We start from the raw sequence: 18,050 nt of genomic DNA, 5'->3' as shown, positions 1-18,050 counted from the left end.
TGGTGGAAAAAGGGACAAAAGGGGTGCAACACGAGGACTTCCCAGGGGGTCACCCATCCTAGTACTACTCTCGCCCAAGCACGCTTCACTGCGGTGTTCTGATGGGATCCGGTGCATTAGTGCTGGTATGATCGCACCCGAAGATTAACCGCGACTTTATTGTTTTAAGCAGTAGACGGGGAAAAAAATGAAATTGAATGGAACAGGATAATCTGGAAATGGTTTAAAAGGGAGAAATTGTCGAAAAGGAGGCGAAGGCGATTGAATGGGCTAAAAATCGGACAGGCTGTCCGGGGAAAAAAAAAGGGGGGGGGGGTGGTGGAAAAAGGGACAAAAGGGGAGCAACACGAGGACTTCCCAGGGGGTCACCCATCCTAGTACTACTCTCGCCCAAGCACACTTAACTGCGGAGTTCTGATGGGATCCGGTGCATTAGTGCTGGTATGATCGCACCCGAAGATTAACTGCGACTTTATTGTTTTAAGCAGTAGACGGGGAAAAAAATGAAATTGAATGGAACAGGATAATCTGGAAATTGTTTAAAAGGGAGAAATTGTCGAAAAGGAGGCGAAGGCGATTGAATGGGCTAAAAATCGGACAGGCTGTCCGGGGAAAAAAAAAAGGGGGGGGGGTGGTGGAAAAAGGGACAAAAGGGGTGCAACACGAGGACTTCCCAGGGGGTCACCCATCCTAGTACTACTCTCGCCCAAGCACGCTTAACTGCGGAGTTCTGATGGGATCCGGTGCATTAGTGCTGGTATGATCGCACCCGAAGATTAACCGCGACTTTATTGTTTTAAGCAGTAGACGGGGAAAAAAATGAAATTGAATGGAACAGGATAATCTGGAAATTGTTTAAAAGGGAGAAATTGTCGAAAAGGAGGCGAAGGCGATTGAATGGGCTAAAAATCGGACAGGCTGTCCGGGGAAAAAAAAAAGGGGGGGGGGGTGGTGGAAAAAGGGACAAAAGGGGTGCAACACGAGGACTTCCCAGGGGGTCACCCATCCTAGTACTACTCTCGCCCAAGCACGCTTAACTACGGAGTTCTGATGGGATCCGGTGCATTAGTACTGGTATGATCGCACCCGAAGATTAACCGCGACTTTATTGTTTTAAGCAGTAGACGGGGAAAAAAATGAAATTGAATGGAACAGGATAATCTGGAAATGGTTTAAAAGGGAGAAATTGTCGAAAAGGAGGCGAAGGCGATTGAATGGGCTAAAAATCGGACAGGCTGTCCGGGGAAAAAAAGGGGGGGGGGTGGTGGAAAAAGGGACAAAAGGGGTGCAACACGAGGACTTCCCAGGGGGTCACCCATCCTAGTACTACTCTCGCCCAAGCACGCTTAACTGCGGAGTTCTGATGGGATCCGGTGCATTAGTGCTGGTATGATCGCACCCGAAGATTAACCGCGACTTTATTCTTTTAAGCAGTAGACGGGGAAAAAAATGAAATTGATTGGAACAGGATAATCTGGAAATGGTTTAAAAGGGAGAAATTGTCAAAAAGGAGGCGAAGGCGATTGAATGGGCTAAAAATCGGACAGGCTGTCCGGGGAAAAAAAAAGGGGGGGGGTGGTGGAAAAAGGGACAAAAGGGGTGCAACACGAGGACTTCCCAGGGGGTCACCCATCCTAGTACTACTCTCGCCCAAGCACGCTTAACTGCGGAGTTCTGATGGGATCCGATGCATTAGTGCTGGTATGATCGCACCCGAAGATTAACCGCGACTTTATTGTTTTAAGCAGTAGACGGGGAAAAAAATGAAATTGAATGGAACAGGATAATCTGGAAATGGTTTAAAAGGGAGAAATTGTCGAAAAGGAGGCGAAGGCGATTGAATGGGCTAAAAATCGGACAGGCTGTCCGGGGAAAAAAAAAAGGGGGGGGGGTGGTGGAAAAAGGGACAAAAGGGGTGCAACACGAGGACTTCCCAGGGGGTCACCCATCCTAGTACTACTCTCGCCCAAGCACGCTTAACTACGGAGTTCTGATGAGATCCGGTGCATTAGTGCTGGTATGATCGCACCCGAAGATTAACCGCGACTTTATTGTTTTAAGCAGTAGACGGGGAAAAAAATGAAATTGAATGGAACAGGATAATCTGGAAATGGTTTAAAAGGGAGAAATTGTCGAAAAGGAGGCGAAGGCGATTGAATGGGCTAAAAATCAGACAGGCTGTCCGGGGAAAAAAAAAAGGGGGGGATGGTGGAAAAAGGGACAAAAGGGGTGCAACACGAGGACTTCCCAGGGGGTCACCCATCCTAGTACTACTCTCGCCCAAGCACGCTTCACTGCGGAGTTCTGATGGGATCCGGTGCATTAGTGCTGGTATGATCGCACCCGAAGATTAACCGCGACTTTATTGTTTTAAGCAGTAGACGGGGAAAAAAATGAAATTGAATGGAACAGGATAATCTGGAAATGGTTTAAAAGGGAGAAATTGTCGAAAAGGAGGCGAAGGCGATTGAATGGGCTAAAAATCGGACAGGCTGTCCGGGGAAAAAAAAAGGGGGGGGGGGGGTGGTGGAAAAAGGGACAAAAGGGGAGCAACACGAGGACTTCCCAGGGGGTCACCCATCCTAGTACTACTCTCGCCCAAGCACGCTTAACTGCGGAGTTCTGATGGGATCCGGTGCATTAGTGCTGGTATGATCGCACCCGAAGATTAACCGCGACTTTATTGTTTTAAGCAGTAGACGGGGAAAAAAATGAAATTGAATGGAACAGGATAATCTGGAAATTGTTTAAAAGGGAGAAATTGTCGAAAAGGAGGCGAAGGCGATTGAATGGGCTAAAAATCGGACAGGCTGTCCGGGGAAAAAAAAAAGGGGGGGGGGGTGGTGGAAAAAGGGACAAAAGGGGTGCAACACGAGGACTTCCCAGGGGGTCACCCATCCTAGTACTACTCTCGCCCAAGCACGCTTAACTGCGGAGTTCTGATGGGATCCGGTGCATTAGTGCTGGTATGATCGCACCCGAAGATTAACCGCGACTTTATTGTTTTAAGCAGTAGACGGGGAAAAAAATGAAATTGAATGGAACAGGATAATCTGGAAATTGTTTAAAAGGGAGAAATTGTCGAAAAGGAGGCGAAGGCGATTGAATGGGCTAAAAATCGGACAGGCTGTCCGGGGAAAAAAAAAAGGGGGGGGGGGGTGGTGGAAAAAGGGACAAAAGGGGTGCAACACGAGGACTTCCCAGGGGGTCACCCATCCTAGTACTACTCTCGCCCAAGCACGCTTAACTGCGGAGTTCTGATGGGATCCGGTGCATTAGTGCTGGTATGATCGCACCCGAAGATTAACCGCGACTTTATTGTTTTAAGCAGTAGACGGGGAAAAAAATGAAATTGAATGGAACAGGATAATCTGGAAATTGTTTAAAAGGGAGAAATTGTCGAAAAGGAGGCGAAGGCGATTGAATGGGCTAAAAATCGGACAGGCTGTCCGGGGAAAAAAAAAAGGGGGGGGGGGTGGTGGAAAAAGGGACAAAAGGGGTGCAACACGAGGACTTCCCAGGGGGTCACCCATCCTAGTACTACTCTCGCCCAAGCACGCTTAACTGCGGAGTTCTGATGGGATCCGGTGCATTAGTGCTGGTATGATCGCACCCGAAGATTAACCGCGACTTTATTGTTTTAAGCAGTAGACGGGGAAAAAAATGAAATTGAATGGAACAGGATAATCTGGAAATTGTTTAAAAGGGAGAAATTGTCGAAAAGGAGGCGAAGGCGATTGAATGGGCTAAAAATCGGACAGGCTGTCCGGGGAAAAAAAAAAGGGGGGGGGGTGGTGGAAAAAGGGACAAAAGGGGTGCAACACGAGGACTTCCCAGGGGGTCACCCATCCTAGTACTACTCTCGCCCAAGCACGCTTAACTGCGGAGTTCTGATGGGATCCGGTGCATTAGTGCTGGTATGATCGCACCCGAAGATTAACCGCGACTTTATTGTTTTAAGTAGTAGACGGGGAAAAAAATGAAATTGAATGGAACAGGATAATCTGGAAATGGTTTAAAAGGGAGAAATTGTCGAAAAGGAGGCGAAGGCGATTGAATGGGCTAAAAATCGGACAGGCTGTCCGGGGAAAAAAAAAGGGGGGGGGGGTGGTGGAAAAAGGGACAAAAGGGGTGCAACACGAGGACTTCCCAGGGGGTCACCCATCCTAGTACTACTCTCGCCCAAGCACGCTTAACTGCGGAGTTCTGATGGGATCCGGTGCATTAGTGCTGGTATGATCGCACCCGAAGATTAACCGCGACTTTATTCTTTTAAGCAGTAGACGGGGAAAAAAATGAAATTGATTGGAACAGGATAATCTGGAAATGATTTAAAAGGGAGAAATTGTCGAAAAGGAGGCGAAGGCGATTGAATGGGCTAAAAATCGGACAGGCTGTCCGGGGAAAAAAAAAGGGGGGGGGGGTGGTGGAAGAAGGGACAAAAGGGGTGCAACACGAGGACTTCCCAGGGGGTCACCCATCCTAGTACTACTCTCGCCCAAGCACGCTTAACTGCGGAGTTCTGATGGGATCCGATGCATTAGTGCTGGTATGATCGCACCCGAAGATTAACCGCGACTTTATTGTTTTAAGCAGTAGACGGGGAAAAAAATGAAATTGAATGGAATAGGATAATCTGGAAATGGTTTAAAAGGGAGAAATTGTCGAAAAGGAGGCGAAGGCGATTGAATGGGCTAAAAATCGGACAGGCTGTCCGGGGAAAAAAAAAAGGGGGGGGGGTGGTGGAAAAAGGGACAAAAGGGGTGCAACACGAGGACTTCCCAGGGGGTCACCCATCCTAGTACTACTCTCGCCCAAGCACGCTTAACTGCGGAGTTCTGATGGGATCCGGTGCATTAGTGCTGGTATGATCGCACCCGAAGATTAACCGCGACTTTATTGTTTTAAGCAGTAGACGGGGAAAAAAATGAAATTGAATGGAACAGGATAATCTGGAAATGGTTTAAAAGGGAGAAATTGTCGAAAAGGAGGCGAAGGCGATTGAATGGGCTAAAAATCAGACAGGCTGTCCGGGGAAAAAAAAAAGGGGGGGGTGGTGGAAAAAGGGACAAAAGGGGTGCAACACGAGGACTTCCCAGGGGGTCACCCATCCTAGTACTACTCTCGCCCAAGCACGCTTAACTGCGGAGTTCTGATGGGATCCGGTGCATTAGTGCTGGTATGATCGCACCCGAAGATTAACCGCGACTTTATTGTTTTAAGCAGTAGACGGGGAAAAAAATGAAATTGAATGGAACAGGATAATCTGGAAATGGTTTAAAAGGGAGAAATTGTCGAAAAGGAGGCGAAGGCGATTGAATGGGCTAAAAATCGGACAGGCTGTCCGGGAAAAAAAAAAAGGGGGGGGGGTGGTGGAAAAAGTGACAAAAGGGGTGCAACACGAGGACTTCCCAGGGGGTCACCCATCCTAGTACTACTCTCGCCCAAGCACGCTTAACTGCGGAGTTCTGATGGGATCCGGTGCATTAGTGCTGGTATGATCGCACCCGAAGATTAACCGCGACTTTATTGTTTCAAGCAGTAGACGGGGAAAAAAATGAAATTGAATGGAACAGGATAATCTGGAAATGGTTTAAAAGGGAGAAATTGTCGAAAAGGAGGCGAAGGCGATTGAATGGGCTAAAAATCGGACAGGCTGTCCGGGGAAAAAAAAAAGGGGGGGGTGGTGGAAAAAGGGACAAAAGGGGTGCAACACGAGGACTTCCCAGGGGGTCACCCATCCTAGTACTACTCTCGCCCAAGCACGCTTAACTGCGGAGTTCTGATGGGATCCGGTGCATTAGTGCTGGTATGATCGCACCCGAAGATTAACCGCGACTTTATTGTTTTAAGCAGTAGACGGGGAAAAAAATGAAATTGAATGGAACAGGATAATCTGGAAATGGTTTAAAGGGGAGAAATTGTCGAAAAGGAGGCGAAGGCGATTGAATGGGGTAAAAATCGGACAGGCTGTCCGGGGAAAAAAAAAAGGGGGGGGTGGTGGAAAAAGGGACAAAAGGGGTGCAACACGAGGATTTCCCAGGGGGTCACCCATCCTAGTACTACTCTCGCCCAAGCACGCTTAACTGCGGAGTTCTGATGGGATCCGGTGCATTAGTGCTGGTATGATCGCACCCGAAGATTAACCGCGACTTTATTGTTTTAAGCAGTCGACGGGGAAAAAAATGAAATTGAATGGAACAGGATAATCTGGAAATGGTTTAAAAGGGAGAAATTGTCGAAAAGGAGGCGAAGGCGATTGAATGGGCTAAAAATCGGACAGGCTGTCCGGGGAAAAAAAAAAGGGGGGGGGGGTGGTGGAAAAAGGGACAAAAGGGGTGCAACACGAGGACTTCCCAGGGGGTCACCCATCCTAGTACTACTCTCGCCCAAGCACGCTTAACTGCGGAGTTCTGATGGGATCCGATGCATTAGTGCTGGTATGATCGCACCCGAAGATTAACCGCGACTTTATTGTTTTAAGCAGTAGACGGGGAAAAAAATGAAATTGAATGGAACAGGATAATCTGGAAATGGTTTAAAAGGGAGAAATTGTCGAAAAGGAGGCGAAGGCGATTGAATGGGCTAAAAATCGGACAGGCTGTCCGGGGAAAAAAAAAAGGGGGGGGGTGGTGGAAAAAGGGACAAAAGGGGTGCAACACGAGGACTTCCCAGGGGGTCACCCATCCTAGTACTACTCTCGCCCAAGCACGCTTAACTGCGGAGTTCTGATGGGATCCGGTGCATTAGTGCTGGTATGATCGCACCCGAAGATTAACCGCGACTTTATTTTTTTAAGCAGTAGACGGGGGAAAAAATGAAATTGAATGGAACAGGATAATCTGGAAATGGTTTAAAAGGGAGAAATTGTCGAAAAGGAGGCGAAGGCGATTGAATGGGCTAAAAATCGGACAGGCTGTCCGGGGAAAAAAAAAAGGGGGGGGGGTGGTGGAAAAAGGGACAAAAGGGGTGCAACACGAGGACTTCCCAGGGGGTCACCCATCCTAGTACTACTCTCGCCCAAGCACGCTTAACTGCGGAGTTCTGATGGGATCCGGTGCATTAGTGCTGGTATGATCGCACCCGAAGATTAACCGCGACTTTATTGTTTTAAGCAGTAGACGGGGAAAAAAATGAAATTGAATGGAACAGGATAATCTGGAAATGGTTTAAAAGGGAGAAATTGTCGAAAAGGAGGCGAAGGCGATTGAATGGGCTAAAAATCGGACAGGCTGTCCGGGGAAAAAAAAAAGGGGGGGGGGTGGTGGAAAAAGGGACAAAAGGGGTGCAACACGAGGACTTCCCAGGGGGTCACCCATCCTAGTACTACTCTCGCCCAAGCACGCTTAACTGCGGAGTTCTGATGGGATCCGGTGCATTAGTGCTGGTATGATCGCACCCGAAGATTAACCGCGACTTTATTGTTTTAAGCAGTAGACGGGGAAAAAAATGAAATTGAATGGAACAGGATAATCTGGAAATGGTTTAAAAGGGAGAAATTGTCGAAAAGGAGGCGAAGGCGATTGAATGGGCTAAAAATCGGACAGGCTGTCCGGGGAAAAAAAAAAGGGGGGGGGGTGGTGGAAAAAGGGACAAAAGGGGTGCAACACGAGGACTTCCCAGGGGGTCACCCATCCTAGTACTACTCTCGCCCAAGCACGCTTAACTGCGGAGTTCTGATGGGATCCGGTGCATTAGTGCTGGTATGATCGCACCCGAAGATTAACCGCGACTTTATTGTTTTAAGCAGTAGACGGGGAAAAAAATGAAATTGAATGGAACAGGATAATCTGGAAATGGTTTAAAAGGGAGAAATTGTCGAAAAGGAGGCGAAGGCGATTGAATGGGCTAAAAATCGGACAGGCTGTCCGGGGAAAAAAAAAAGGGGGGGGGGGGGTGGTGGAAAAAGGGACAAAAGGGGTGCAACACGAGGACTTCCCAGGGGGTCACCCATCCTAGTACTACTCTCGCCCAAGCACGCTTAACTGCGGAGTTCTGATGGGATCCGGTGCATTAGTGCTGGTATGATCGCACCCGAAGATTAACCGCGACTTTATTGTTTTAAGCAGTAGACGGGGAAAAAAATGAAATTGAATGGAACAGGATAATCTGGAAATGGTTTAAAGGGGAGAAATTGTCGAAAAGGAGGCGAAGGCGATTGAATGGGGTAAAAATCGGACAGGCTGTCCGGGGAAAAAAAAAAGGGGGGGGTGGTGGAAAAAGGGACAAAAGGGGTGCAACACGAGGATTTCCCAGGGGGTCACCCATCCTAGTACTACTCTCGCCCAAGCACGCTTAACTGCGGAGTTCTGATGGGATCCGGTGCATTAGTGCTGGTATGATCGCACCCGAAGATTAACCGCGACTTTATTGTTTTAAGCAGTCGACGGGGAAAAAAATGAAATTGAATGGAACAGGATAATCTGGAAATGGTTTAAAAGGGAGAAATTGTCGAAAAGGAGGCGAAGGCGATTGAATGGGCTAAAAATCGGACAGGCTGTCCGGGGAAAAAAAAAAGGGGGGGGGGGTGGTGGAAAAAGGGACAAAAGGGGTGCAACACGAGGACTTCCCAGGGGGTCACCCATCCTAGTACTACTCTCGCCCAAGCACGCTTAACTGCGGAGTTCTGATGGGATCCGATGCATTAGTGCTGGTATGATCGCACCCGAAGATTAACCGCGACTTTATTGTTTTAAGCAGTAGACGGGGAAAAAAATGAAATTGAATGGAACAGGATAATCTGGAAATGGTTTAAAAGGGAGAAATTGTCGAAAAGGAGGCGAAGGCGATTGAATGGGCTAAAAATCGGACAGGCTGTCCGGGGAAAAAAAAAAGGGGGGGGGGTGGTGGAAAAAGGGACAAAAGGGGTGCAACACGAGGACTTCCCAGGGGGTCACCCATCCTAGTACTACTCTCGCCCAAGCACGCTTAACTGCGGAGTTCTGATGGGATCCGGTGCATTAGTGCTGGTATGATCGCACCCGAAGATTAACCGCGACTTTATTTTTTTAAGCAGTAGACGGGGGAAAAAATGAAATTGAATGGAACAGGATAATCTGGAAATGGTTTAAAAGGGAGAAATTGTCGAAAAGGAGGCGAAGGCGATTGAATGGGCTAAAAATCGGACAGGCTGTCCGGGGAAAAAAAAAAGGGGGGGGGGTGGTGGAAAAAGGGACAAAAGGGGTGCAACACGAGGACTTCCCAGGGGGTCACCCATCCTAGTACTACTCTCGCCCAAGCACGCTTAACTGCGGAGTTCTGATGGGATCCGGTGCATTAGTGCTGGTATGATCGCACCCGAAGATTAACCGCGACTTTATTGTTTTAAGCAGTAGACGGGGAAAAAAATGAAATTGAATGGAACAGGATAATCTGGAAATGGTTTAAAAGGGAGAAATTGTCGAAAAGGAGGCGAAGGCGATTGAATGGGCTAAAAATCGGACAGGCTGTCCGGGGAAAAAAAAAAGGGGGGGGGGTGGTGGAAAAAGGGACAAAAGGGGTGCAACACGAGGACTTCCCAGGGGGTCACCCATCCTAGTACTACTCTCGCCCAAGCACGCTTAACTGCGGAGTTCTGATGGGATCCGGTGCATTAGTGCTGGTATGATCGCACCCGAAGATTAACCGCGACTTTATTGTTTTAAGCAGTAGACGGAGAAAAAAATGAAATTGAATGGAACAGGATAATCTGGAAATGGTTTAAAAGGGAGAAATTGTCGAAAAGGAGGCGAAGGCGATTGAATGGGCTAAAAATCGGACAGGCTGTCCGGGGAAAAAAAAAGGGGGGGGGGGTGGTGGAAAAAGGACAAAAGGGGTGCAACACGAGGACTTCCCAGGGGGTCACCCATCCTAGTACTACTCTCGCCCAAGCACGCTTAACTGCGGAGTTCTGATGGGATCCGGTGCATTAGTGCTGGTATGATCGCACCGAAGATTAACCGCAACTTTATTGTTTTAAGCAGTAGACGGGGAAAAAAATGAAATTGAATGGAACAGGATAATCTGGAAATGGTTTAAAAGGGAGAAATTGTCGAAAAGGAGGCGAAGGCGATTGAATGGGCTAAAAATCGGACAGGCTGTCCGGGGAAAAAAAAAAGGGGGGGGGTGGTGGAAAAAGGGACAAAAGGGGTGCAACACGAGGACTTCCCAGGGGGTCACCCATCCTAGTACTACTCTCGCCCAAGCACGCTTAACTGCGGAGTTCTGATGGGATCCGGTGCATTAGTGCTGGTATGATCGCACCCGAAGATTAACCGCGACTTTATTGTTTTAAGCAGTAGACGGGGAAAAAAATGAAATTGAATGGAACAGGATAATCTGGAAATGGTTTAAAAGGGAGAAATTGTCGAAAAGGAGGCGAAGGCGATTGAATGGGCTAAAAATCAGACAGGCTGTCCGGGGAAAAAAAAAAGGGGGGGGTGGTGGAAAAAGGGACAAAAGGGGTGCAACACGAGGACTTCCCAGGGGGTCACCCATCCTAGTACTACTCTCGCCCAAGCACGCTTAACTGCGGAGTTCTGATGGGATCCGGTGCATTAGTGCTGGTATGATCGCACCCGAAGATTAACCGCGACTTTATTGTTTTAAGCAGTAGACGGGGAAAAAAATGAAATTGAATGGAACAGGATAATCTGGAAATGGTTTAAAAAGGAGAAATTGTCGAAAAGGAGGCGAAGGCGATTGAATGGGCTAAAAATCGGACAGGCTGTCCGGGAAAAAAAAAAAGGGGGGGGGGGTGGTGGAAAAAGTGAGAAAAGGGGTGCAACACGAGGACTTCCCAGGGGGTCACCCATCCTAGTACTACTCTCGCCCAAGCACGCTTAACTGCGGAGTTCTGATGGGATCCGGTGCATTAGTGCTGGTATGATCGCACCCGAAGATTAACCGCGACTTTATTGTTTCAAGCAGTAGACGGGGAAAAAAATGAAATTGAATGGAACAGGATAATCTGGAAATGGTTTAAAAGGGAGAAATTGTCGAAAAGGAGGCGAAGGCGATTGAATGGGCTAAAAATCGGACAGGCTGTCCGGGGAAAAAAAAAAGGGGGGGGGGTGGTGGAAAAAGGGACAAAAGGGGTGCAACACGAGGACTTCCCAGGGGGTCACCCATCCTAGTACTACTCTCGCCCAAGCACGCTTAACTGCGGAGTTCTGATGGGATCCGGTGCATTAGTGCTGGTATGATCGCACCCGAAGATTAACCGCGACTTTATTGTTTTAAGCAGTAGACGGGGAAAAAAATGAAATTGAATGGAACAGGATAATCTGGAAATGGTTTAAAGGGGAGAAATTGTCGAAAAGGAGGCGAAGGCGATTGAATGGGGTAAAAATCGGACAGGCTGTCCGGGGAAAAAAAAAAGGGGGGGGGTGGAAAAAGGGACAAAAGGGGTGCAACACGAGGATTTCCCAGGGGGTCACCCATCCTAGTACTACTCTCGCCCAAGCACGCTTAACTGCGGAGTTCTGATGGGATCCGGTGCATTAGTGCTGGTATGATCGCACCCGAAGATTAACCGCGACTTTATTGTTTTAAGCAGTCGACGGGGAAAAAAATGAAATTGAATGGAACAGGATAATCTGGAAATGGTTTAAAAGGGAGAAATTGTCGAAAAGGAGGCGAAGGCGATTGAATGGGCTAAAAATCGGACAGGCTGTCCGGGGAAAAAAAAAAGGGGGGGGGGTGGTGGGAAAAGGGACAAAAGGGGTGCAACACGGGGACTTCCCAGGGGGTCACCCATCCTAGTACAACTCTCGCCCAAGCACGCTTAACTGCGGAGTTCTGATGGGATCCGATGCATTAGTGCTGGTAAGATCGCACCCGAAGATTAACCGCGACTTTATTGTTTTAGGCAGTAGACGGGGAAAAAAATGAAATTGAATGGAACAGGATAATCTGGAAATGGTTTAAAAGGGAGAAATTGTCGAAAAGGAGGCGAAGGCGATTGAATGGGCTAAAAATCGGACAGGCTGTCCGGGGAAAAAAAAAAGGGGGGGGGGGGGTGGTGGAAAAAGGGACAAAAGGGGTGCAACACGAGGACTTCCCAGGGGGTCACCCATCCTAGTACTACTCTCGCCCAAGCACGCTTAACTGCGGAGTTCTGATGGGATCCGGTGCATTAGTGCTGGTATGATCGCACCCGAAGATTAACCGCGACTTTATTTTTTTCAGCAGTAGACGGGGAAAAAAATGAAATTGAATGGAACAGGATAATCTGGAAATGGTTTAAAAGGGAGAAATTGTCGAAAAGGAGGCGAAGGCGATTGAATGGGCTAAAAATCGGACAGGCTGTCCGGGGAAAAAAAAAAGGGGGGGGGGTGGTGGAAAAAGGGACAAAAGGGGTGCAACACGAGGACTTCCCAGGGGGTCACCCATCCTAGTACTACTCTCGCCCAAGCACGCTTAACTGCGGAGTTCTGATGGGATCCGGTGCATTAGTGCTGGTATGATCGCACCCGAAGATTAACCGCGACTTTATTGTTTTAAGCAGTAGACGGGGAAAAAAATGAAATTGAATGGAACAGGATAATCTGGAAATGGTTTAAAAGGGAGAAATTGTCGAAAAGGAGGCGAAGGCGATTGAATGGGCTAAAAATCGGACAGGCTGTCCGGGGAAAAAAAAAAGGGGGGGGGGTGGTGGAAAAAGGGACAAAAGGGGTGCAACACGAGGACTTCCCAGGGGGTCACCCATCCTAGTACTACTCTCGCCCAAGCACGCTTAACTGCGGAGTTCTGATGGGATCCGGTGCATTAGTGCTGGTATGATCGCACCCGAAGATTAACCGCGACTTTATTGTTTTAAGCAGTAGACGGGGAAAAAAATGAAATTGAATGGAACAGGATAATCTGGAAATGGTTTAAAAGGGAGAAATTGTCGAAAAGGAGGCGAAGGCGATTGAATGGGCTAAAAATCGGACAGGCTGTCCGGGGAAAAAAAAAGGGGGGGGTGGTGGAAAAAGGACAAAAGGGGTGCAACACGAGGACTTCCCAGGGGGTCACCCATCCTAGTACTACTCTCGCCCAAGCACGCTTAACTGCGGAGTTCTGATGGGATCCGGTGCATTAGTGCTGGTATGATCGCACCGAAGATTAACCGCAACTTTATTGTTTTAAGCAGTAGACGGGGAAAAAAATGAAATTGAATGGAACAGGATAATCTGGAAATGGTTTAAAAGGGAGAAATTGTCGAAAAGGAGGCGATGGCGATTGAATGGGCTAAAAATCGGACAGGCTGTCCGGGGAAAAAAAAAAGGGGGGGGGGTGGAAAAAGGGACAAAAGGGGTGCAACACGAGGACTTCCCAGGGGGTCACCCATCCTAGTACTACTCTCGCCCAAGCACGCTTAACTGCGGAGTTCTGATGGGATCCGGTGCATTAGTGCTGGTATGATCGCACCCGAAGATTAACCGCGACTTTATTGTTTTAAGCAGTAGACGGGGAAAAAAATGAAATTGAATGGAACAGGATAATCTGGAAATGGTTTAAAAGGGAGAAATTGTCGAAAAGGAGGCGAAGGCGATTGAATGGGCTAAAAATCGGACAGGCTGTCCGGGGAAAAAAAAGGGGGGGGGGGGTGGTGGAAAAAGGGACAAAAGGGGTGCAACACGAGGACTTCCCAGGGGGTCACCCATCCTAGTACTACTCTTGCCCAAGCACGCTTAACTGCGGAGTTCTGATGGGATCCGGTGCATTAGTGCTGGTATGATCGCACCCGAAGATTAACCGCGACTTTATTGTTTTAAGCAGTAGACGGGGAAAAAAATGAAATTGAATGGAACAGGATAATCTGGAAATGGTTTAAAAGGGAGAAATTGTCGAAAAGGAGGCGAAGGCGATTGAATGGGCTAAAAATCGGACAGGCTGTCCGGGGAAAAAAAAAAGGGAGGGGGGGGTGGTGGAAAAAGGGACAAAAGGGGTGCAACACGAGGACTTCCCAGGGGGTCACCCATCCTAGTACTACTCTCGCCCAAGCACGCTTAACTGCGGAGTTCTGATGGGATCCGGTGCATTAGTGCTGGTATGATCGCACCCGAAGATTAACCGCGACTTTATTGTTTTAAGCAGTAGACGGGGAAAAAAATGAAATTGAATGGAACAGGATATTCTGGAAATGGTTTAAAAGGGAGAAATTGTCGAAAAGGAGGCGAAGGCGATTGAATGGGCTAAAAATCGGACAGGCTGTCCGGGGAAAAAAAAAAAGGGGGGGGGGTGGTGGAAAAAGGGACAAAAGGGGTGCAACACGAGGACTTCCCAGGGGGTCACCCATCCTAGTACTACTCTCGCCCAAGCACGCTTAACTGCGGAGTTCTGATGGGATCCGGTGCATTAGTGCTGGTATGATCGCACCCGAAGATTAACCGCGACTTTATTGTTTTAAGCAGTAGACGGGGAAAAAAATGAAATTGAATGGAACAGGATATTCTGGAAATGGTTTAAAAGGGAGAAATTGTCGAAAAGGAGGCGAAGGCGATTGAATGGGCTAAAAATCGGACAGGCTGTCCGGGGAAAAAAAAAAGGGGGGGGGGGTGGTGGAAAAAGGGACAAAAGGGGTGCAACACGAGGACTTCCCAGGGGGTCACCCATCCTAGTACTACTCTCGCCCAAGCACGCTTAACTGCGGAGTTCTGATGGGATCCGGTGCATTAGTGCTGGTATGATCGCACCCGAAGATTAACCGCGACTTTATTGTTTTAAGCAGTAGACGGGGAAAAAAATGAAATTGAATGGAACAGGATAATCTGGAAATGGTTTAAAAGGGAGAAATTGTCGAAAAGGAGGCGAAGGCGATTGAATGGGCTAAAAATCGGACAGGCTGTCCGGGGAAAAAAAAAAAAGGTGGGGGGGGTGGTGGAAAAAGGGACAAAAGGGGTGCAACACGAGGACTTCCCAGGGGGTCACCCATCCTAGTACTACTCTCGCCCAAGCACGCTTAACTGCGGAGTTCTGATGGGATCCGGTGCATTAGTGCTGGTATGATCGCACCCGAAGATTAACCGCGACTTTATTCTTTTAAGCAGTAGACGGGGAAAAAAATGAAATTGAATGGAACAGGATAATCTGGAAATGGTTTAAAAGGGAGAAATTGTCGAAAAGGAGGCGAAGGCGATTGAATGGGCTAAAAATCGGACAGGCTGTCCGGGGAAAAAAAAAGGGGGGGGGGTGGTGGAAAAAGGGACAAAAGGGGTGCAACACGAGGACTTCCCAGGGGGTCACCCATCCTAGTACTACTCTCGCCCAAGCACGCTTAACTGCGGAGTTCTGATGGGATCCGATGCATTAGTGCTGGTATGATCGCACCCGAAGATTAACCGCGACTTTATTGTTTTAAGCAGTAGACGGGAAAAAAAATGAAATTGAATGGAACAGGATAATCTGGAAATGGTTTAAAAGGGAGAAATTGTCGAAAAGGAGGCGAAGGCGATTGAATGGGCTAAAAATCGGACAGGCTGTCCGGGGAAAAAAAAAAGGGGGGGGGTGGTGGAAAAAGGGACAAAAGGGGTGCAACACGAGGACTTCCCAGGGGGTCACCCATCCTAGTACTACTCTCGCCCAAGCACGCTTAACTGCGGAGTTCTGATGGGATCCGGTGCATTAGTGCTGGTATGATCGCACCCGAAGATTAACCGCGACTTTATTGTTTTAAGCAGTAGACGGGGAAAAAAATGAAATTGAATGGAACAGGATAATCTGGAAATGGTTTAAAAGGGAGAAATTGTCGAAAAGGAGGCGAAGGCGATTGAATGGGCTAAAAATCGGACAGGCTGTCCGGGGAAAAAAAAAAGGGGGGGGGGTGGTGGAAAAAGGGACAAAAGGGGTGCAACACGAGGACTTCCCAGGGGGTCACCCATCCTAGTACTACTCTCGCCCAAGCACGCTTAACTGCGGAGTTCTGATGGGATCCGGTGCATTAGTGCTGGTATGATCGCACCCGAAGATTAACCGCGACTTTATTGTTTTAAGCAGTAGACGGGGAAAAAAATGAAATTGAATGGAACAGGATAATCTGGAAATGGTTTAAAAGGGAGAAATTGTCGAAAAGGAGGCGAAGGCGATTGAATGGGCTAAAAATCGGACAGGCTGTCCGGGGAAAAAAAAAAGGGGGGGGGGGGTGGTGGAAAAAGGGACAAAAGGGGTGCAACACGAGGACTTCCCAGGGGGTCACCCATCCTAGTACTACTCTCGCCCAAGCACGCTTAACTGCGGAGTTCTGATGGGATCCGGTGCATTAGTGCTGGTATGATCGCACCCGAAGATTAACCGCGACTTTATTGTTTTAAGCGGTAGACGGGGAAAAAAATGAAATTGAATGGAACAGGATAATCTGGAAATGGTTTAAAAGGGAGAAATTGTCGAAAAGGAGGCGAAGGCGATTGAATGGGCTAAAAATCGGACAGGCTGTCCGGGGAAAAAAAAAAGGGGGGGGGGGTGGTGGAAAAAGGGACAAAAGGGGTGCAACACGAGGACTTCCCAGGGGGTCACCCATCCTAGTACTACTCTCGCCCAAGCACGCTTAACTGCGGAGTTCTGATGGGATCCGGTGCATTAGTGCTGGTATGATCGCACCCGAAGATTAACCGCGACTTTATTGTTTTAAGCAGTAGACGGGGAAAAAAATGAAATTGAATGGAACAGGATAATCTGGAAATGGTTTAAAAGGGAGAAATTGTCGAAAAGGAGGCGAAGGCGATTGAATGGGCTAAAAATCGGACAGGCTGTCCGGGGAAAAAAAAAAGGGGGGGGGGTGGTGGAAAAAGGGACAAAAGGGGTGCAACACGAGGACTTCCCAGGGGGTCACCCATCCTAGTACTACTCTCGCCCAAGCACGCTTAACTACGGAGTTCTGATGGGATCCGGTGCATTAGTGCTGGTATGATCGCACCCGAAGATTAACCGCGACTTTATTCTTTTAAGCAGTAGACGGGGAAAAAAATGAAATTGAATGGAACAGGATAATCTGGAAATGGTTTAAAAGGGAGAAATTGTCGAAAAGGAGGCGAAGGCGATTGAATGGGCTAAAAATCGGACAGGCTGTCCGGGGAAAAAAAAAGGGAGGGGGGGTGGTGGAAAAAGGGACAAAAGGGGTGCAACACGAGGACTTCCCAGGGGGTCACCCATCCTAGTACTACTCTCGCCCAAGCACGCTTAACTGCGGAGTTCTGATGGGATCCGGTGCATTAGTGCTGGTATGATCGCACCCGAAGATTAACCGCGACTTTATTGTTTTAAGCAGTAGACGGGGAAAAAAATGAAATTGAATGGAACAGGATATTCTGGAAATGGTTTAAAAGGGAGAAATTGTCGAAAAGGAGGCGAAGGCGATTGAATGGGCTAAAAATCGGACAGGCTGTCCGGGGAAAAAAAAAAGGGAGGGGGGGGTGGTGGAAAAAGGGACAAAAGGGGTGCAACACGAGGACTTCCCAGGGGGTCACCCATCCTAGTACTACTCTCGCCCAAGCACGCTTAACTGCGGAGTTCTGATGGGATCCGGTGCATTAGTGCTGGTATGATCGCACCCGAAGATTAACCGCGACTTTATTGTTTTAAGCAGTAGACGGGGAAAAAAATGAAATTGAATGGAACAGGATAATCTGGAAATGGTTTAAAAGGGAGAAATTGTCGAAAAGGAGGCGAAGGCGATTGAATGGGCTAAAAATCGGACAGGCTGTCCGGGGAAAAAAAAAGGGGGGGGGTGGTGGAAAAAGGGACAAAAGGGGTGCAACACGAGGACTTCCCAGGGGGTCACCCATCCTAGTACTACTCTCGCCCAAGCACGCTTAACTGCGGAGTTCTGATGGGATCCGGTGCATTAGTGCTGGTATGATCGCACCCGAAGATTAACCGCGACTTTATTGTTTTAAGCAGTAGACGGGGAAAAAAATGAAATTGAATGGAACAGGATAATCTGGAAATGGTTTAAAAGGGAGAAATTGTCGAAAAGGAGGCGAAGGCGATTGAATGGGCTAAAAATCGGACAGGCTGTCCGGGGAAAAAAAAAGGGGGGGGGGGGTGGTGGAAAAAGGGACAAAAGGGGTGCAACACGAGGACTTCCCAGG

General features: G+C 48.3%; 57 non-coding genes across 57 annotated transcripts; all 57 read right to left on the bottom strand.

The window, feature by feature from the left end:
- Positions 1–20: 20 nt before the first annotated feature.
- Positions 21–139, bottom strand: LOC145810626 (5S ribosomal RNA). The gene has a single exon (XR_014354187.1). It is a non-coding gene; the product is annotated as a 5S ribosomal RNA (ribosomal RNA).
- Positions 140–336: 197 nt separating this feature from the next.
- Positions 337–455, bottom strand: LOC145809925 (5S ribosomal RNA). Its single transcript, XR_014353492.1, has one exon. It is a non-coding gene; the product is annotated as a 5S ribosomal RNA (ribosomal RNA).
- A 197-nt stretch (positions 456–652) lies between these two features.
- LOC145811021 (5S ribosomal RNA) lies at positions 653–771 on the bottom strand. The gene has a single exon (XR_014354571.1). It is a non-coding gene; the product is annotated as a 5S ribosomal RNA (ribosomal RNA).
- Positions 772–969: 198 nt separating this feature from the next.
- LOC145809263 (5S ribosomal RNA) lies at positions 970–1,088 on the bottom strand. Its single transcript, XR_014352776.1, has one exon. It is a non-coding gene; the product is annotated as a 5S ribosomal RNA (ribosomal RNA).
- Positions 1,089–1,282: 194 nt separating this feature from the next.
- Positions 1,283–1,401, bottom strand: LOC145811011 (5S ribosomal RNA). Its single transcript, XR_014354561.1, has one exon. It is a non-coding gene; the product is annotated as a 5S ribosomal RNA (ribosomal RNA).
- A 195-nt stretch (positions 1,402–1,596) lies between these two features.
- LOC145809596 (5S ribosomal RNA) lies at positions 1,597–1,715 on the bottom strand. Its single transcript, XR_014353157.1, has one exon. It is a non-coding gene; the product is annotated as a 5S ribosomal RNA (ribosomal RNA).
- A 197-nt stretch (positions 1,716–1,912) lies between these two features.
- On the bottom strand, positions 1,913–2,031 carry LOC145809262 (5S ribosomal RNA). Its single transcript, XR_014352774.1, has one exon. It is a non-coding gene; the product is annotated as a 5S ribosomal RNA (ribosomal RNA).
- A 195-nt stretch (positions 2,032–2,226) lies between these two features.
- Positions 2,227–2,345, bottom strand: LOC145809254 (5S ribosomal RNA). Its single transcript, XR_014352764.1, has one exon. It is a non-coding gene; the product is annotated as a 5S ribosomal RNA (ribosomal RNA).
- Positions 2,346–2,544: 199 nt separating this feature from the next.
- On the bottom strand, positions 2,545–2,663 carry LOC145809469 (5S ribosomal RNA). The gene has a single exon (XR_014353024.1). It is a non-coding gene; the product is annotated as a 5S ribosomal RNA (ribosomal RNA).
- Positions 2,664–2,861: 198 nt separating this feature from the next.
- On the bottom strand, positions 2,862–2,980 carry LOC145811001 (5S ribosomal RNA). Its single transcript, XR_014354551.1, has one exon. It is a non-coding gene; the product is annotated as a 5S ribosomal RNA (ribosomal RNA).
- A 199-nt stretch (positions 2,981–3,179) lies between these two features.
- On the bottom strand, positions 3,180–3,298 carry LOC145810991 (5S ribosomal RNA). Its single transcript, XR_014354542.1, has one exon. It is a non-coding gene; the product is annotated as a 5S ribosomal RNA (ribosomal RNA).
- A 198-nt stretch (positions 3,299–3,496) lies between these two features.
- Positions 3,497–3,615, bottom strand: LOC145810981 (5S ribosomal RNA). The gene has a single exon (XR_014354532.1). It is a non-coding gene; the product is annotated as a 5S ribosomal RNA (ribosomal RNA).
- Positions 3,616–3,812: 197 nt separating this feature from the next.
- Positions 3,813–3,931, bottom strand: LOC145810970 (5S ribosomal RNA). The gene has a single exon (XR_014354521.1). It is a non-coding gene; the product is annotated as a 5S ribosomal RNA (ribosomal RNA).
- A 197-nt stretch (positions 3,932–4,128) lies between these two features.
- Positions 4,129–4,247, bottom strand: LOC145810960 (5S ribosomal RNA). Its single transcript, XR_014354511.1, has one exon. It is a non-coding gene; the product is annotated as a 5S ribosomal RNA (ribosomal RNA).
- Positions 4,248–4,444: 197 nt separating this feature from the next.
- LOC145809594 (5S ribosomal RNA) lies at positions 4,445–4,563 on the bottom strand. The gene has a single exon (XR_014353155.1). It is a non-coding gene; the product is annotated as a 5S ribosomal RNA (ribosomal RNA).
- A 197-nt stretch (positions 4,564–4,760) lies between these two features.
- LOC145810949 (5S ribosomal RNA) lies at positions 4,761–4,879 on the bottom strand. The gene has a single exon (XR_014354500.1). It is a non-coding gene; the product is annotated as a 5S ribosomal RNA (ribosomal RNA).
- A 195-nt stretch (positions 4,880–5,074) lies between these two features.
- On the bottom strand, positions 5,075–5,193 carry LOC145810938 (5S ribosomal RNA). The gene has a single exon (XR_014354489.1). It is a non-coding gene; the product is annotated as a 5S ribosomal RNA (ribosomal RNA).
- A 197-nt stretch (positions 5,194–5,390) lies between these two features.
- On the bottom strand, positions 5,391–5,509 carry LOC145810926 (5S ribosomal RNA). The gene has a single exon (XR_014354477.1). It is a non-coding gene; the product is annotated as a 5S ribosomal RNA (ribosomal RNA).
- A 195-nt stretch (positions 5,510–5,704) lies between these two features.
- On the bottom strand, positions 5,705–5,823 carry LOC145810915 (5S ribosomal RNA). Its single transcript, XR_014354467.1, has one exon. It is a non-coding gene; the product is annotated as a 5S ribosomal RNA (ribosomal RNA).
- Positions 5,824–6,018: 195 nt separating this feature from the next.
- LOC145809010 (5S ribosomal RNA) lies at positions 6,019–6,137 on the bottom strand. The gene has a single exon (XR_014352505.1). It is a non-coding gene; the product is annotated as a 5S ribosomal RNA (ribosomal RNA).
- A 198-nt stretch (positions 6,138–6,335) lies between these two features.
- Positions 6,336–6,454, bottom strand: LOC145809593 (5S ribosomal RNA). Its single transcript, XR_014353154.1, has one exon. It is a non-coding gene; the product is annotated as a 5S ribosomal RNA (ribosomal RNA).
- Positions 6,455–6,650: 196 nt separating this feature from the next.
- LOC145810903 (5S ribosomal RNA) lies at positions 6,651–6,769 on the bottom strand. The gene has a single exon (XR_014354456.1). It is a non-coding gene; the product is annotated as a 5S ribosomal RNA (ribosomal RNA).
- A 197-nt stretch (positions 6,770–6,966) lies between these two features.
- On the bottom strand, positions 6,967–7,085 carry LOC145810892 (5S ribosomal RNA). The gene has a single exon (XR_014354445.1). It is a non-coding gene; the product is annotated as a 5S ribosomal RNA (ribosomal RNA).
- Positions 7,086–7,282: 197 nt separating this feature from the next.
- Positions 7,283–7,401, bottom strand: LOC145810882 (5S ribosomal RNA). The gene has a single exon (XR_014354436.1). It is a non-coding gene; the product is annotated as a 5S ribosomal RNA (ribosomal RNA).
- A 197-nt stretch (positions 7,402–7,598) lies between these two features.
- Positions 7,599–7,717, bottom strand: LOC145810871 (5S ribosomal RNA). Its single transcript, XR_014354425.1, has one exon. It is a non-coding gene; the product is annotated as a 5S ribosomal RNA (ribosomal RNA).
- Positions 7,718–7,917: 200 nt separating this feature from the next.
- Positions 7,918–8,036, bottom strand: LOC145810861 (5S ribosomal RNA). The gene has a single exon (XR_014354415.1). It is a non-coding gene; the product is annotated as a 5S ribosomal RNA (ribosomal RNA).
- Positions 8,037–8,231: 195 nt separating this feature from the next.
- LOC145809009 (5S ribosomal RNA) lies at positions 8,232–8,350 on the bottom strand. The gene has a single exon (XR_014352504.1). It is a non-coding gene; the product is annotated as a 5S ribosomal RNA (ribosomal RNA).
- Positions 8,351–8,548: 198 nt separating this feature from the next.
- LOC145809592 (5S ribosomal RNA) lies at positions 8,549–8,667 on the bottom strand. Its single transcript, XR_014353153.1, has one exon. It is a non-coding gene; the product is annotated as a 5S ribosomal RNA (ribosomal RNA).
- Positions 8,668–8,864: 197 nt separating this feature from the next.
- Positions 8,865–8,983, bottom strand: LOC145810850 (5S ribosomal RNA). The gene has a single exon (XR_014354405.1). It is a non-coding gene; the product is annotated as a 5S ribosomal RNA (ribosomal RNA).
- Positions 8,984–9,180: 197 nt separating this feature from the next.
- Positions 9,181–9,299, bottom strand: LOC145810839 (5S ribosomal RNA). The gene has a single exon (XR_014354394.1). It is a non-coding gene; the product is annotated as a 5S ribosomal RNA (ribosomal RNA).
- Positions 9,300–9,496: 197 nt separating this feature from the next.
- LOC145810829 (5S ribosomal RNA) lies at positions 9,497–9,615 on the bottom strand. Its single transcript, XR_014354384.1, has one exon. It is a non-coding gene; the product is annotated as a 5S ribosomal RNA (ribosomal RNA).
- Positions 9,616–9,811: 196 nt separating this feature from the next.
- LOC145809779 (5S ribosomal RNA) lies at positions 9,812–9,930 on the bottom strand. Its single transcript, XR_014353343.1, has one exon. It is a non-coding gene; the product is annotated as a 5S ribosomal RNA (ribosomal RNA).
- Positions 9,931–10,125: 195 nt separating this feature from the next.
- On the bottom strand, positions 10,126–10,244 carry LOC145810817 (5S ribosomal RNA). The gene has a single exon (XR_014354372.1). It is a non-coding gene; the product is annotated as a 5S ribosomal RNA (ribosomal RNA).
- A 195-nt stretch (positions 10,245–10,439) lies between these two features.
- On the bottom strand, positions 10,440–10,558 carry LOC145810808 (5S ribosomal RNA). Its single transcript, XR_014354363.1, has one exon. It is a non-coding gene; the product is annotated as a 5S ribosomal RNA (ribosomal RNA).
- Positions 10,559–10,756: 198 nt separating this feature from the next.
- LOC145810797 (5S ribosomal RNA) lies at positions 10,757–10,875 on the bottom strand. The gene has a single exon (XR_014354352.1). It is a non-coding gene; the product is annotated as a 5S ribosomal RNA (ribosomal RNA).
- Positions 10,876–11,072: 197 nt separating this feature from the next.
- LOC145810786 (5S ribosomal RNA) lies at positions 11,073–11,191 on the bottom strand. The gene has a single exon (XR_014354342.1). It is a non-coding gene; the product is annotated as a 5S ribosomal RNA (ribosomal RNA).
- Positions 11,192–11,384: 193 nt separating this feature from the next.
- Positions 11,385–11,503, bottom strand: LOC145809008 (5S ribosomal RNA). Its single transcript, XR_014352503.1, has one exon. It is a non-coding gene; the product is annotated as a 5S ribosomal RNA (ribosomal RNA).
- A 197-nt stretch (positions 11,504–11,700) lies between these two features.
- On the bottom strand, positions 11,701–11,819 carry LOC145810958 (5S ribosomal RNA). Its single transcript, XR_014354509.1, has one exon. It is a non-coding gene; the product is annotated as a 5S ribosomal RNA (ribosomal RNA).
- Positions 11,820–12,019: 200 nt separating this feature from the next.
- On the bottom strand, positions 12,020–12,138 carry LOC145810775 (5S ribosomal RNA). The gene has a single exon (XR_014354331.1). It is a non-coding gene; the product is annotated as a 5S ribosomal RNA (ribosomal RNA).
- A 197-nt stretch (positions 12,139–12,335) lies between these two features.
- LOC145810764 (5S ribosomal RNA) lies at positions 12,336–12,454 on the bottom strand. The gene has a single exon (XR_014354320.1). It is a non-coding gene; the product is annotated as a 5S ribosomal RNA (ribosomal RNA).
- Positions 12,455–12,651: 197 nt separating this feature from the next.
- Positions 12,652–12,770, bottom strand: LOC145810753 (5S ribosomal RNA). Its single transcript, XR_014354309.1, has one exon. It is a non-coding gene; the product is annotated as a 5S ribosomal RNA (ribosomal RNA).
- Positions 12,771–12,963: 193 nt separating this feature from the next.
- On the bottom strand, positions 12,964–13,082 carry LOC145809778 (5S ribosomal RNA). Its single transcript, XR_014353342.1, has one exon. It is a non-coding gene; the product is annotated as a 5S ribosomal RNA (ribosomal RNA).
- Positions 13,083–13,275: 193 nt separating this feature from the next.
- LOC145810742 (5S ribosomal RNA) lies at positions 13,276–13,394 on the bottom strand. The gene has a single exon (XR_014354298.1). It is a non-coding gene; the product is annotated as a 5S ribosomal RNA (ribosomal RNA).
- Positions 13,395–13,591: 197 nt separating this feature from the next.
- LOC145809692 (5S ribosomal RNA) lies at positions 13,592–13,710 on the bottom strand. Its single transcript, XR_014353254.1, has one exon. It is a non-coding gene; the product is annotated as a 5S ribosomal RNA (ribosomal RNA).
- Positions 13,711–13,909: 199 nt separating this feature from the next.
- On the bottom strand, positions 13,910–14,028 carry LOC145810732 (5S ribosomal RNA). The gene has a single exon (XR_014354288.1). It is a non-coding gene; the product is annotated as a 5S ribosomal RNA (ribosomal RNA).
- A 198-nt stretch (positions 14,029–14,226) lies between these two features.
- Positions 14,227–14,345, bottom strand: LOC145810721 (5S ribosomal RNA). The gene has a single exon (XR_014354278.1). It is a non-coding gene; the product is annotated as a 5S ribosomal RNA (ribosomal RNA).
- A 198-nt stretch (positions 14,346–14,543) lies between these two features.
- On the bottom strand, positions 14,544–14,662 carry LOC145810709 (5S ribosomal RNA). Its single transcript, XR_014354267.1, has one exon. It is a non-coding gene; the product is annotated as a 5S ribosomal RNA (ribosomal RNA).
- Positions 14,663–14,862: 200 nt separating this feature from the next.
- Positions 14,863–14,981, bottom strand: LOC145810699 (5S ribosomal RNA). Its single transcript, XR_014354257.1, has one exon. It is a non-coding gene; the product is annotated as a 5S ribosomal RNA (ribosomal RNA).
- Positions 14,982–15,177: 196 nt separating this feature from the next.
- Positions 15,178–15,296, bottom strand: LOC145809591 (5S ribosomal RNA). The gene has a single exon (XR_014353152.1). It is a non-coding gene; the product is annotated as a 5S ribosomal RNA (ribosomal RNA).
- Positions 15,297–15,492: 196 nt separating this feature from the next.
- Positions 15,493–15,611, bottom strand: LOC145810688 (5S ribosomal RNA). The gene has a single exon (XR_014354246.1). It is a non-coding gene; the product is annotated as a 5S ribosomal RNA (ribosomal RNA).
- Positions 15,612–15,808: 197 nt separating this feature from the next.
- Positions 15,809–15,927, bottom strand: LOC145810676 (5S ribosomal RNA). The gene has a single exon (XR_014354235.1). It is a non-coding gene; the product is annotated as a 5S ribosomal RNA (ribosomal RNA).
- A 199-nt stretch (positions 15,928–16,126) lies between these two features.
- LOC145810664 (5S ribosomal RNA) lies at positions 16,127–16,245 on the bottom strand. Its single transcript, XR_014354224.1, has one exon. It is a non-coding gene; the product is annotated as a 5S ribosomal RNA (ribosomal RNA).
- Positions 16,246–16,443: 198 nt separating this feature from the next.
- LOC145810654 (5S ribosomal RNA) lies at positions 16,444–16,562 on the bottom strand. The gene has a single exon (XR_014354214.1). It is a non-coding gene; the product is annotated as a 5S ribosomal RNA (ribosomal RNA).
- A 197-nt stretch (positions 16,563–16,759) lies between these two features.
- On the bottom strand, positions 16,760–16,878 carry LOC145808938 (5S ribosomal RNA). The gene has a single exon (XR_014352427.1). It is a non-coding gene; the product is annotated as a 5S ribosomal RNA (ribosomal RNA).
- A 197-nt stretch (positions 16,879–17,075) lies between these two features.
- LOC145810643 (5S ribosomal RNA) lies at positions 17,076–17,194 on the bottom strand. The gene has a single exon (XR_014354203.1). It is a non-coding gene; the product is annotated as a 5S ribosomal RNA (ribosomal RNA).
- Positions 17,195–17,393: 199 nt separating this feature from the next.
- On the bottom strand, positions 17,394–17,512 carry LOC145810632 (5S ribosomal RNA). Its single transcript, XR_014354193.1, has one exon. It is a non-coding gene; the product is annotated as a 5S ribosomal RNA (ribosomal RNA).
- A 195-nt stretch (positions 17,513–17,707) lies between these two features.
- LOC145810621 (5S ribosomal RNA) lies at positions 17,708–17,826 on the bottom strand. Its single transcript, XR_014354182.1, has one exon. It is a non-coding gene; the product is annotated as a 5S ribosomal RNA (ribosomal RNA).
- Between the last annotated feature and the right edge of the window lie 224 nt (positions 17,827–18,050).

This window comes from Camellia sinensis, chromosome 14 (genome assembly GCF_055761805.1).
Source record: "Camellia sinensis isolate YWXY chromosome 14, ASM5576180v1, whole genome shotgun sequence".
Taxonomy (NCBI): domain Eukaryota; kingdom Viridiplantae; phylum Streptophyta; class Magnoliopsida; order Ericales; family Theaceae; genus Camellia; species Camellia sinensis.
Note: the sequence above shows the minus strand (reverse complement) of the source record. Positions and strands in the feature narration are given on the sequence as shown.